The sequence below is a fragment of the Camellia sinensis genome, unplaced genomic scaffold (genome assembly GCF_055761805.1).
Source record: "Camellia sinensis isolate YWXY unplaced genomic scaffold, ASM5576180v1 Unanchor4, whole genome shotgun sequence".
Taxonomy (NCBI): domain Eukaryota; kingdom Viridiplantae; phylum Streptophyta; class Magnoliopsida; order Ericales; family Theaceae; genus Camellia; species Camellia sinensis.
The window spans coordinates 2886261-2899398 of record NW_028129277.1 but is presented as its reverse complement, the minus strand read 5'-3'; the positions used below and the strand labels follow the sequence as shown (position 1 = coordinate 2899398).

Sequence of the window (13138 nt, the reverse complement as noted above, 5' to 3'; positions counted from 1 at the left end):
CAAAACGCAAGTAATGTGCACAAAACAGTGCGATGAAGTGCGCAAGATAGCGCGATAAAATACATGGAAAATGCAAGTAATAGTCACAGCGCAAAATAGCGCGATGCGCAAAATAGCGCGATAAAATGCATGCAAAATGCAAGTAATATGAACAAAACAGTGCGATGAGGTGTGCAAGATAGCGCGACAAAATGCAGGCCAACGCAAGTAATGTGCACAAAACAGTGCGATGAGGTGCGCAGATAGCGCGATAAAATGCATGCAAAATGCAAGTAATGGTCACAGTGCAAAATAGCGCGATGCGCAAAATAGCGCGATAAAATGCAAGTAATGTGAACAAAACAGTGCGATGAGGTGCGCAAGATAGCGCGACAAAATGCATGCAAAACGCAAGTAATTTGCACAAAACAGTGCGATGAGGTGCGCAAGATAGCGCGTTAAAATGCATGGAAAATGCAACTAATGGTCACAGCGCAAAATAGCGCGATACGCAAAATAACGCGATAAAATGCATGCAAAATGCAAGTGATGTGAACAAAGCAGTGCGATGAGTTGCGCAAGATAGCGCTACAAAGTGCATGCGAAACGCAAGTAATGTGCACAAAACAGTGCGATGAGGTGCGCAAGATAGCGCGATAAAATGCATGGAAAATGCAAGTATTGGTCACAGCGTAAAATAACGCGATGCGAAAAATAGCGCGATAAAATGCATGCAAAATGCAAGTAATGTGAGCAAAACAGTGCGATGAGGTGCGCAAGATAGCTCGATAAAATGCATGCAAAACGCAAGTAGTGTGCACAAAACAGTGCGATGAGGTGCGCAACATAGCGCGATAAAATGCATGGAAAACGCAAGTAATGGTCATAGCGCAAAATAGCGCGATAAAATGCATGCAAAATGCAAGTAATATGAACAAAACAGTGCGATGAGGTGCGCAAGATAGCGCGACAAAATGCATGCAAAATGCAAGTAGTGTGCACAAAACAGTGCGATGAGGTGCGAAAGATAGCGCGATAAAATGCATGCAAAATGCAAGTAATGTGAACAAAACAGTGCGATGAGGTGCGCAAGATAGCGCGACAAAGTGCACGCAACACGCAAGTAATGTGCACAAAACAGTGCGATGAGGTGCGCAAGATAGCGCGACAAAATGCATGCAAAATGCAAGTAATGTGCACAAAACAGTGCGATGAGGTGCGCAAGATAGCTCGATAAAATGCATGGAAAATGCAAGTAATGGTCACAGTGCAAAATAGCGCGATGTGCAAAAAAGCGCGATAAAATGCATGCAAAATGCAAGTAATGTGAACAAAACAGTGCGATGAGGTGCGCAAGATAGCGCGACAAAATGCATGCAAAACGCAAGTAGTGTGCACAAAACAGTGCGATGAGGTGCGCAACATAGCGCGATAAAATGCATGGTAAATGCAAGTAATGGTCACAGTGCAAAATAGCTTGATGCGCAAAATAGCGCGATAAAATGCATGCAAAATGCAAGTAATGTGAACAAAACAGTGCGATGTGGTGTGCAAGATAGCGTGAAAAAATGCGTGCAAAACGCAAGTAATGTGCACAAAACAGTGCGATGAGGTGAGCTAGATAGTGCGATAAAATGCATGGAAAATGCAATTAATGGTCAAAGTGCAAAATAGCGCGATGCGCGAAATAGCGCGATAAAATGCATGCAAAATGAAAGTAATGTGAACAAAATAGTGCGATGAGGTGCGCAAGATAACGCGACAAAATGCATGCAAAACGCAAGTAATGTGCACAAAACAGTGCGATGAGGTGCGCAAGATAGCGCGATAAAAAGCATGGAAAATGCAAGTAATGGCCACAGTGCAAAATAGCGCGATGCGCAAAATAGCGCGATGCGCAAAATAGCGCGAGAAAATGCATGCAAAATGCAAGTAATGTGAACAAAATAGTGCGATGAGGTGCGCAAGATAGCGCGAGAAAATACATGCAAAATGCAAGTAATGTGAACAAAACAGTGCGATGAGGTGCGCAAGATAGCGCTACAAAGTGCATGCAAAACGCAAGTAATGTGCACAAAACTGTGCGATGAGGTGCGCAAGATAGCGCGATAAAATTCATGGAAAATGCAAGTAATGGTGACAGTGCAAAACAGCGCGATGCGCAAAATAGCGCGATAAAATGCATGCAAAATGCAAGTAATGTGAACAAAACAGTGCGATGAGGTGCGCAAGATAGCGTGACAAAATGCATGCAAAACGCAAGTAATGTGCGCAAAACAGTGCGATGAGGTGCGCAAGATTGCGCGATAAAATGCATGGAAACTGCAAGTAATGGTCACAGTGCAAAATAGCGCGATGCGCGAAATTGCGCGATAAAACCCATGCAAAAAGCAAGTAATGTGAACAAAACAGTGCGATGAGGTGCGCAAGATAGCGCGATAAAATGCTTGCAAAATGCAAGTAGTGTGCCCAAAACATTGCGATGAGGTGCACAAGATAGCGCGATAAAATGCATGGAAAATGCAAGTAATGGTCACAGCGCAAAATAGCGCGATGCGCAAAATAGCGCAATAAAATGCATGCAAAATGCAAGTAATGTGAACAAAACAGTGCGATGAGGTGCCCAAGATAACGCGACAAAATGCATGCAAAACGCATGTGCACAAAACAGTGCGATGAGGTGCGCAAGATAGCGCGATAAAATGCATGGAAAATGCAAGTAATGGTCACTGTGCAAAATAGCGCGATGCGGAAAATAGCGCGATAAAATGCATGCAAAATGCAAGTAATGTGAACAAAACAGTGCGATGAGGTGCGCAAGATACAAAATGCATGCAAAACGCAAGTAATGTGCAAAAACAGTGCGATGAGGTGGGTAAGATAGCGCGACAAAATGCATGCAAAACGCAAGTAATGTGCAAAAACAGTGCGATGAGGTGCGCAATATAGCGCGACAAAATGCATGCAAAACGCAAGTAATGTGCAAAAACAGTGCGACGAGGTGCGTAAGATAGCGCGATAAAATGCATGGAAAATGCAAGTAATGGTCACAGCGCAAAATAGCGGGATAAAATGCATGCAAAATGCATGTAATGTGAACAAAACAGTGCGATGAGGTGCGCAAGATAGCGCGATAAAATGCATGCAAAATGCAAGTAGTGTGCAGAAAACAGTGCGATGAGGTGCGCAGGATAGTGCGATAAAACGCATGGAAAATGCATGTAATGGTCATAGAGCAAAATAGCGCGATGCGCAAAATAGCACTATAAAATGCATGCAAAATGCAAGTAATGTGAACAAAACAGTGCGATGTGGTGCGCAAGATAGCGCGACAAAATGCATGCAAAAAGCAAGTAGTGTGCATAAAACAGTGCGATGAGGTGCGCAAGATAGCGCGATAAAATACATGGAAAATGCAAGTAATGGTCACAGCGCAAAATCGCTCGATGCGCGAAATAGCGCAATAAAATGCATGCAAAATGCAAGTAATGTGAACAAAACAGTGCGATGAGGCGCGTAAGATAGTGCGACAAAATGCATGCAAAACGCAAGTAATGTGCACAAAACAGTGCGATGAGGTGCGCAAGATAGCGCGATAAAATGCATGGAAAATGCAAGTAATGGTCACAGTGCAAAATAGCGCGATGCGTAAAATAGCGCGATAAAATACATGCAAAATGCAAGTAATGTGAACAAAATAATGCGATGTGGTGCGCAAGATAGCGCTACAAAGTGCATGCGAAACGTAAGTAATGTGCACAAAACAGTGAGATGAGGTGCGCAAGATAGCGCGATAAAATGCATGGAAAATGCAAGTAATGGTCACAGCGCAAAATAGCGCGATAAAATGCATGCAGAATGCGAGTAATGTGAACAAAACAGTGCGATGAGGTGCACAAGATAGCGTTACAATGTGCATGCAAAACCAAGTACTGTGCACAAAACTGTGCGATGAGGTGCGCAAGATAGGGCGATAAAATGTATGGAAAATGCAAGTAATGGTCACAGTGCAAAATAGCGCGATGCGCAAAATAGCGCGATAAAATGCATGCAAAATGCAAGTAATGTGAACAAAGCAGTGCGATGAGGTGCGCAAGATAGCACGATAAAATGCATGCAAAGCGCAAGTAATGTGCGCAAAACAGTGCGATGAGGTGCGCAAGATAGCGCGATAAAATGCATGGAAAATGCAAGTAATGGTCATAGCGCAAAATTGCGCGATGCGCAAAATAGAACGATAAAATGCATGCAAAATGCAAGTAATGTGAACAAAACAGTGCGATGTGGTGCGCAAAATAGCGCGACAAAATGCATGCAAAACGCAAGTTGTGTGCATAAAACAGTGCGATGAGGTGCGCAAGATAGCGCGATAAAACGCATGGAAAATGCAAGTAATGGTCACAGCGCAAAATAGCGCGATAGCGCGATAAAATGCATGCAAAATGCAAGTAATGTGAACAAAACAGTGCGATGAGGTGCGCAAGATAGCGCGACAAAATGCATGCAAAACGCAAGTAATGTGCACAAAACAGTGCGATGAGGTGCGCAAGATAGCGCGATAAAATGCATGGAAAATGCAAGTAATGGTCATAGCGCAAAATAGCGCGATGCGCAAAATAGCGCGATAAAATGCATGCAAAATGCAAGTAATGTGAACAAAACAGTGCGATGAGGTGCGCAAGATAGCGCGACAAAATGCACGCAAAACACATGTGCACAAAACAGTGCGATGAGGTGCGCAAGATAGCGCGATAAAATGCATGGAAAATGCAAGTAATGGTCACAGTGCAAAATAGCGCGATGCGGAAAATAGCGCGATAAAATGCATGCAAAATGCAAGTAATGTGAACAAAACAGTGCGATGAGGTGCGCAAGATAGCGCGACAAAATGCATGCAAAACGCATGTGCACAAAACAGTGCGATGAGGTGCGCAAGATAGCGCGATAAAATGCATGGAAAATGCAAGTAATGGTCACAGTGCAAAATAGCGCGATGCGGAAAATAGCGCGATAAAATGCTTGCAAAATGCAAGTAATGTGAACAAAACAGTGCGATGAGGTGCGCAAGATACAAAATGCATGCAAAACGCAAGTAATGTGCAAAAACAGTGCGATGAGGTGCGCAAGATAGCGCGACAAAATTCATGCAAAACGCAAGTAATGTGCAAAAACAGTGCGATGAGGTGCGCAAGATAGCGCGATAAAATGCATGGAAAACGCAAGTAATGTGCAAAAACAGTGCGATGAGGTGCGCAAGATAGCGCGATAAAATGCAAGGAAAATGCAAGTAATGGTCACAGCGCAAAATAGCGGGATAAAATGCATGCAAAATGCATGTAATGTGAACAAAACAGTGCGATGAGATGCGCAAGATAGCGCGATAAAATGCATGCAAAACGCAAGTAGTGTGCAGAAAACAGTGCGATGAGGTGCGCAGGATAGTGCGATAAAATGCATGCAAAATGCAAGTAATGTGAACAAAACAGTGCGATGTGGTGCGCAAGATAGCGCGACAAAATGCATGCAAAACGCAAGTAGTGTGCATAAAACAGTGCGATGAGGTGCGCAAGATAGCGCGATAAAATACATGGAAAATGCAAGTAATGGTCACAGCGCAAAATAGCGCGATGCGCGAAATAGCGCGATAAAATGCATGCAAAATGCAAGTAATGTGAACAAAACAGTGCGATGAGGTGCGCAAGATAGCGCGACAAAATGCATGCAAAACGCAAGTAATGTGCACAAAACAGTGTGATGAGGTGCGCAAGATAGCGCGATAAAATGCATGGAAAATGCAAGTAATGGTCACAGTGCAAAATAGCGCGATGCGCAAAATAGCGCGATAAAATACATGCAAAATGCAAGTAATGTGAACAAAACAATGCGATGAGGTGCGCAAGATAGCGCTACAAAGTGCATGCGAAACGTATGTAATGTGCACAAAACAGTGAGATGAGGTGCGCAAGATAGCGCGATAAAATGCATGGAAAATTGAAGTAATGGTCACAGCGCAAAATAGCGCGATAAAATGCATGCAGAATGCGAGTAATGTGAACAAAACAGTGCGATGAGGTGCGCAAGATAGCGTTACAAAGTGCATGGAAAACCAAGTAATGTGCACAAAACTGTGCGATGAGGTGCGCAAGATAGGGCGACAAAATGCATGGAAAATGGTCACAGTGCAAAATAGAGCGATGCGCAAAATAGCGCGATAAAATGCATGCAAAACCCAAGTAGTGTGCAGAAAACAGTGCGATGAGGTGCGCAGGATAGTGCGATAAAACGCATGGAAAATGCATGTAATGGTCATAGAGCAAAATAGCGCGATGCGCAAAATAGCACTATAAAATGCATGCAAAATGCAAGTAATGTGAACAAAACAGTGCGATGTGGTGCGCAAGATAGCGCGACAAAATGCATGCAAAACGCAAGTAGTGTGCATAAAACAGTGCGATGAGGTGCGCAAGATAGCGCGATAAAATACATGGAAAATGCAAGTAATGGTCACAGCGCAAAATAGCGCGATGCGCGAAATAGCGCGATAAAATGCATGCAAAATGCAAGTAATGTGAACAAAACAGTGCGATGAGGTGCGCAAGATAGCGCGACAAAATGCATGCAAAACGCAAGTAATGTGCACAAAACAGTGCGATGAGGTGCGCAAGATAGCGCGATAAAATGCATGGAAAATGCAAGTAATGGTCACAGTGCAAAATAGCGCGATGCGCAAAATAGCGCGATAAAATACATGCAAAATGCAAGTAATGTGAACAAAACAATGCGATGAGGTGCGCAAGATAGCGCTACAAAGTGCATGCGAAACGTATGTAATGTGCACAAAACAGTGAGATGAGGTGCGCAAGATAGCGCGATAAAATGCATGGAAAATTGAAGTAATGGTCACAGCGCAAAATAGCGCGTTAAAATGCATGCAGAATGCGAGTAATGTGAACAAAACAGTGCGATGAGGTGCGCAAGATAGCGTTACAAAGTGCATGGAAAACCAAGTAATGTGCACAAAACTGTGCGATGAGGTGCGCAAGATAGGGCGACAAAATGCATGGAAAATGGTCACAGTGCAAAATAGAGCGATGCGCAAAATAGCGCGATAAAATGCATGCAAAACGCAAGTAGTGTGCAGAAAACAGTGCGATGAGGTGCGCAGGATAGTGCGATAAAACGCATGGAAAATGCATGGAATGGTCATAGAGCAAAATAGCGCGATGCGCAAAATAGCACTATAAAATGCGTGCAAAATGCAAGTAATGTGAACAAAACAGTGCGATGTGGTGCGCAAGATAGCGCGACAAAATGCATGCAAAACGCAAGTAGTGTGCATAAAACAGTGCGATGAGGTGCGCAAGATAGCGCGATAAAATACATGGAAAATGCAAGTAATGGTCACAGCGCAAAATAGCGCGATGCGCGAAATAGCGCGATAAAATGCATGCAAAATGCAAGTAATGTGAACAAAACAGTGCGATGAGGTGCGCAAGATAGCGCGACAAAATGCATGCAAAACGCAAGTAATGTGCACAAAACAGTGCGATGAGGTGCGCAAGATAGCGCGATAAAATGCATGGAAAATGCAAGTAATGGTCACAGTGCAAAATAGCGCGATGCGCAAAATAGCGCGATAAAATACATGCAAAATGCAAGTAATGTGAACAAAACAATGCGATGAGGTGCGCAAGATAGCGCTACAAAGTGCATGCGAAACGTATGTAATGTGCACAAAACAGTGAGATGAGGTGCGCAAGATAGCGCGATAAAATGCATGGAAAATTGAAGTAATGGTCACAGCGCAAAATAGCGCGATAAAATGCATGCAGAATGCGAGTAATGTGAACAAAACAGTGCGATGAGGTGCGCAAGATAGCGTTACAAAGTCCATGGAAAACCAAGTAATGTGCACAAAACTGTGCGATGAGGTGCGCAAGATAGGGCGACAAAATGCATGGAAAATGGTCACAGTGCAAAATAGAGCGATGCGCAAAATAGCGCGATAAAATGCATACAAAATGGAAGTAATGTGAACAAAGCAGTGCGATGAGGGGCGCAAGATAGCACGATAAAATGCATGCAAAACGCAAGTAATGTACGCAAAACAGTGCGATGAGGTGCGCAAGATAGCTCGATAAAATGCATGGCAAATGCAAGTAATGGTCATAGCGCAAAATAGCGCGATGCGCAAAATAGCCCGATAAAATGCATGCAAAATGCAAGTAATGTGAACAAAACAGTGCGATGAGGTGCGCAATATAGCGCGACAAAATGCATGCAAAACGCAAGTAGTGTGCATAAAACAGTGCGATGAGGTGCGCAAGATAGCGCGATAAAACGCATGGAAAATTCAAGTAATGGTCACAGCGCAAAATAGCGCGATAGCGCGATAAAATGCATGCAAAATGCAAGTAATGTGAACAAAACAGTGCGATGAGGTGCGCAAGATAGCGCGACAAAATGCATGCAAAACGCAAGTAATGTGCAGAAAACAGTGCGATGAGGTGCGCAAGATAGCGCGATAAAATGCATGGAAAATGCAAGTAATGGTCACTGCGCAAAATAGCGCGATGCGCAAAATAGCGCGATAAAATGCATGCAAAATGCAAGTAATGTGAACAAAACAGTGCGATGAGGTGCGCAAGATAGCGCGACAAAATGCATGCAAAACGCATGTGCACAAAACAGTGCGATGAGGTGCGCAAGATAGCGCGAAAAAATGCATGGAAAATGCAAGTAATGGTCACAGTGCAAAATAGCGCGATGCGGAAAATAACGCGATAAAATGCATGCAAAATGCAAGTAATGTGAACAAAACAGTGCGATGAGGTGCGCAAGATACAAAATGCATGCAAAACGCAAGTACTGTGCAAAAACAGTGCGATGTGGTGCGCAAGATAGCGCGACAAAATGCATGCAAAACGCAAGTAATGTGCAAAAACAGTGCGATGAGGTGCGCAAGATAGCGCGATAAAATGCATGGAAAACGCAAGTAATGTGCAAAAACAGTGCGATGAGGTGCGCCAGATAGCGCGATAAAATGCATGGAAAATGCAAGTAATGGTCACAGCGCAAAATAGCGGGATAAAATGCATGCAAAATGCATGTAATGTGAACAAAACAGTGCGATGAGGTGCGCAAGATAGCGCGATAAAATGCATGCAAAACGCAAGTAGTGTGCAGAAAACAGTGCGATGAGGTGCGCAGGATAGTGCGATAAAACGCATGGAAAATGCATGTAATGGTCATAGAGCAAAATAGCGCGATGCGCAAAGTAGCACTATAAAATGCATGCAAAATGCAAGTAATGTGAACAAAACAGTGCGATGTGGTGCGCAAGATAGCGCGACAAAATGCATGCAAAACGCAAGTAGTGTGCATAAAATAGTGCGATGAGGTGCGCAAGATAGCGCGATAAAATACATGGAAAATGCAAGTAATGGTCACACCGCAAAATAGCGCGATGCGCGAAATAGCGCGATAAAATGCATGCAAAATGCAAGTAATGTGAACAAAACAGTGCAATGTGGTGCGCAAGATAGCGCGACAAAATGCATGCAAAACGCAAGTAATGTGCACAAAACAGTGCGATGAGGTGCGCAAGATACCGCGATAAAATGCATGGAAAATGCAAGTAATGGTCACAGTGCAAAATAGCGCGATGCGCAAAATAGCGCGATAAAATACATGCAAAATGCAAGTAATGTTATCAAAACAATGCGATGAGGTGCGCAAGATAGCGCTACAAAGTGCATGCGAAACGTAAGTAATGTGCACAAAACAGTGAGATGAGGTGCGCAAGATAGCGCGATAAAATGCATGGAAAATTGAAGTAATGGTCACAGCGCAAAATAGCGCGATAAAATGCATGCAGAATGCGAGTAATGTGAACAAAACAGTGCGATGAGGTGCGCAAGATAGCGTTACAAAGTGCATGGAAAACCAAGTAATGTGCACAAAACTGTGCGATGAGGTGCGCAAGATAGGGCGATAAAATGTATGGAAAATGCAAGTAATGGTCACAGTGCAAAATAGCGCGATGCGCAAAATAGCGCGATAAAATGCATGCAAAATGCAAGTAATGTGAACAAAGCAGTGCGATGAGGTGCGCAAGATAGCACGATAAAATGCATGCAAAACGCAAGTAATGTACGCAAAACAGTGCGATGAGGTGCGCAAGATAGCGCGATAAAATGCATGGAAAATGCAAGTAATGGTCATAGCGCAAAATAGCGTGATGCGCAAAATAGCACGATAAAATGCATGCAAAATGCAAGTAATGTGAACAAAACAGTGCGATGAGGTGCGCAATATAGCGCGACAAAATGCATGCAAAACGCAAGTAGTGTGCATAAAACAGTGCGATGAGGTGCGCAAGATAGCGCGATAAAACGCATGGAAAATGCAAGTAATGGTCACAGCGCAAAATAGCGCGATTCGCGAAATAGCGCGATAAAATGCATGCAAAATGCAAGTAATGTGAACAAAACAGTGCGATGAGGTGCGCAAGATAGCGCGACAAAATGCATGGAAAACGCAAGTAATGTGCACAAAACAGTGCGATGAGGTGCGCAAGATAGCGCGATAAAATGCATGGAAAATGCAAGTAATGGTCATAGCGCAAAATAGCGCGATGCGCAAAATAGCGCGATAAAATGCATGCAAAATGCAAGTAATGTGAACAAAACAGTGCGATGAGGTGCGCAAGATAGCGCGACAAAATGCATGCAAAACGCAAGTAATGTGCAAAAACAGTGCGATGAGGTGCGCAAGATAGCGCGACAAAATGCATGGAAAATGCAGGCAATGTGCAAAAACAGTGCGATGAGGTGCGCAAGATAGCGCGATAAAATGCATGGAAAATGCAAGTAATGGTCACAGTGCAAAATGGCGGGATAAAATGCATGCAAAATGCATGTAATGTGAACAAAACAGTGCGATGAGGTGCGCAAGATAGCGCGATAAAATGCATGCAAAACGCAAGTAGTGTGCAGAAACCAGTGCGATGAGGTGCGCAGGATAGTGCAATAAAACGCATGGAAAATGCATGTAATGGTCATAGAGCAAAATAGCGCTGTCACACCCCAAATCCGGGCATGACCGGCCGTGGCCCACAGGGACTTAACCCAAGGCACACGTAAGCCTAAACACGAATCCAATTACATTGAACAACTGAACAATAGTCCAATAATAAATAACCAAAACTCAATCCAGACATGTCACAATTATAAACGGCAAAATCAACCGTAATCAAAAAATCATCCAAACTTATGGGATATAAACAACCCACATATCAAAAATAATCCTAAATGAACTTCGATAAGAATAAATATAAATATGCACAAACTTGACATAACACTCTAAACTAAAGGAATGCCCTAGAGGTCCATGCAATTGAGTCCCCGCTACGCCATGAGTCCACTCTAAGTCCTTCTAACACCTGGAAGTGATAAAAACTAAGTCAGCTGATAGCTCAGTGAGTAGCAACATGGATAGTAAATACAGTTTTGAAAACAGGGTTCAATTCCAAAATAAGTTATATATCACAGAAACTAGATTGGCATACAGTTTGGTAAATACAATCTGTTTCAAAAAGAAGGTTCCACAAATCAACACTTAAAATACTCATGTCTCGCAAGAACATGATAAACGACATTTTCCACTTACAACAGATTATAACAAATAGTTTACAGTATGCCAAGTTCACACATGTTTAAGAAATAATTTGATTCAATTGATAATATAATAATTTATCAAAACAGTTTAATCATGAAACAACAATTTAATTTTTCCAACAGTTCAGGGTAGGGGAACATTTATAAAAATATGTAGCATGAAACTACTCACCTGAAACGCAATAATATAATCCTCGAATAAAGTGTAAAAGTCCAACTAGTGGCCTGAACCAAGTATAAAAACTACGCGTCACAACTAATTTAAAAATACTAAATAAAATAGGAACTAAGTAACCTCAAACTAAAACGCACTAACACGGCTTAACCCAACTCACCGTTACTCTTAAATATTACCTAAGTTCATATTCTTCAAGGTCTAAAATCACCCAAGACATAGATTCCGATCGAAACTTAACTAAAAATAACTTTAAGATGAAACAGTGTTTTAAACAAGTTTTCCCAATCTATTCGCTAACTTTGAAAATTTCAAAACCCACTCCACGCTATTCAAAAAATTCCAATAACCTCCAGATATGATCTAATATATCCTAAGTTTCAAACCCAATTGGTTTCACTTGATTTGCTTATCAAAATAATTTTTCTACAATTTATTATATCCAAACAGGTTGTTTTCTGCAGCACTTTAAAGAAATTAACGGTTCTCTTAATATACACGAGCAATCAATGCAAGGCCAAAAACGTACGAAACTAGACTCATAACCGGTTCTAATGACACTAATTTGATAATTTTTGGATTTATACCCAAAGAGAACAACAATCCCGAATTTACTGTTTCGGACTGGTTTCCTGGACAGATTTGAATACCTCAATTTATATGGATTTCGACTCCCAAAAATTATGAAAAAATTCAGATATGCAATTCAATGTGTAATTGATCTACTGTAAAAATTTCAGATTAAAATTCATCCGTTTGATATGGTTTCTTGATTTTTAAAGTTTGTGACTTTGTACAGAATTTTTGGACTGAAAATTACACCCAATCTTTACACATAAATTTAGCTCCTCAAGTTTCTTAATAGGATATCTATATACACAATGCATAAACCTACAACCTCTCCATCAATGAACAAAATAATTATAGAATAAGGATGAAGAACAAAAAGAAGAGAAGAAAACCAAGGAGGGCTAACCTTTGATGATCACACACAACACAACACACCCAAAAGTTCTTTGATTGCAACATCTTCTTTTTTTTCCTTCTCTCTAACCCTCTCCCGTGGCTGCTGTTGTTGCCCTATGTGGTGAACAAATAATAGAGTAGGGTTTGTGTTTATTTTATTTTATACTAGTGGTGGGCACACATAGGTCAAATAAATAGATAAATATACAAAACATATGTATAAGTTACATGCAACTCAAATGGTAGGAGTCTTATATATTAACCTTGTGGTCTACAGTTCAAGTCACCCCCTCCTCTCTCTCTCTCTTTTTATTTTTATTTTTATAATAAACCTTGTCTC

The 13138-nt window shown here is 41.9% G+C and overlaps 1 long non-coding RNA gene across 1 annotated transcript; it reads right to left on the bottom strand.

Moving 5' to 3' along the window:
* Positions 1-11148: 11148 nt before the first annotated feature.
* On the bottom strand, positions 11149-12928 carry LOC145816677 (uncharacterized). Its single transcript, XR_014358754.1, has 3 exons — positions 12809-12928; positions 11830-11882; positions 11149-11422 (listed from the first exon to the last, which is right to left on the bottom strand). It is a non-coding gene; the product is annotated as an uncharacterized LOC145816677 (long non-coding RNA).
* Between the last annotated feature and the right edge of the window lie 210 nt (positions 12929-13138).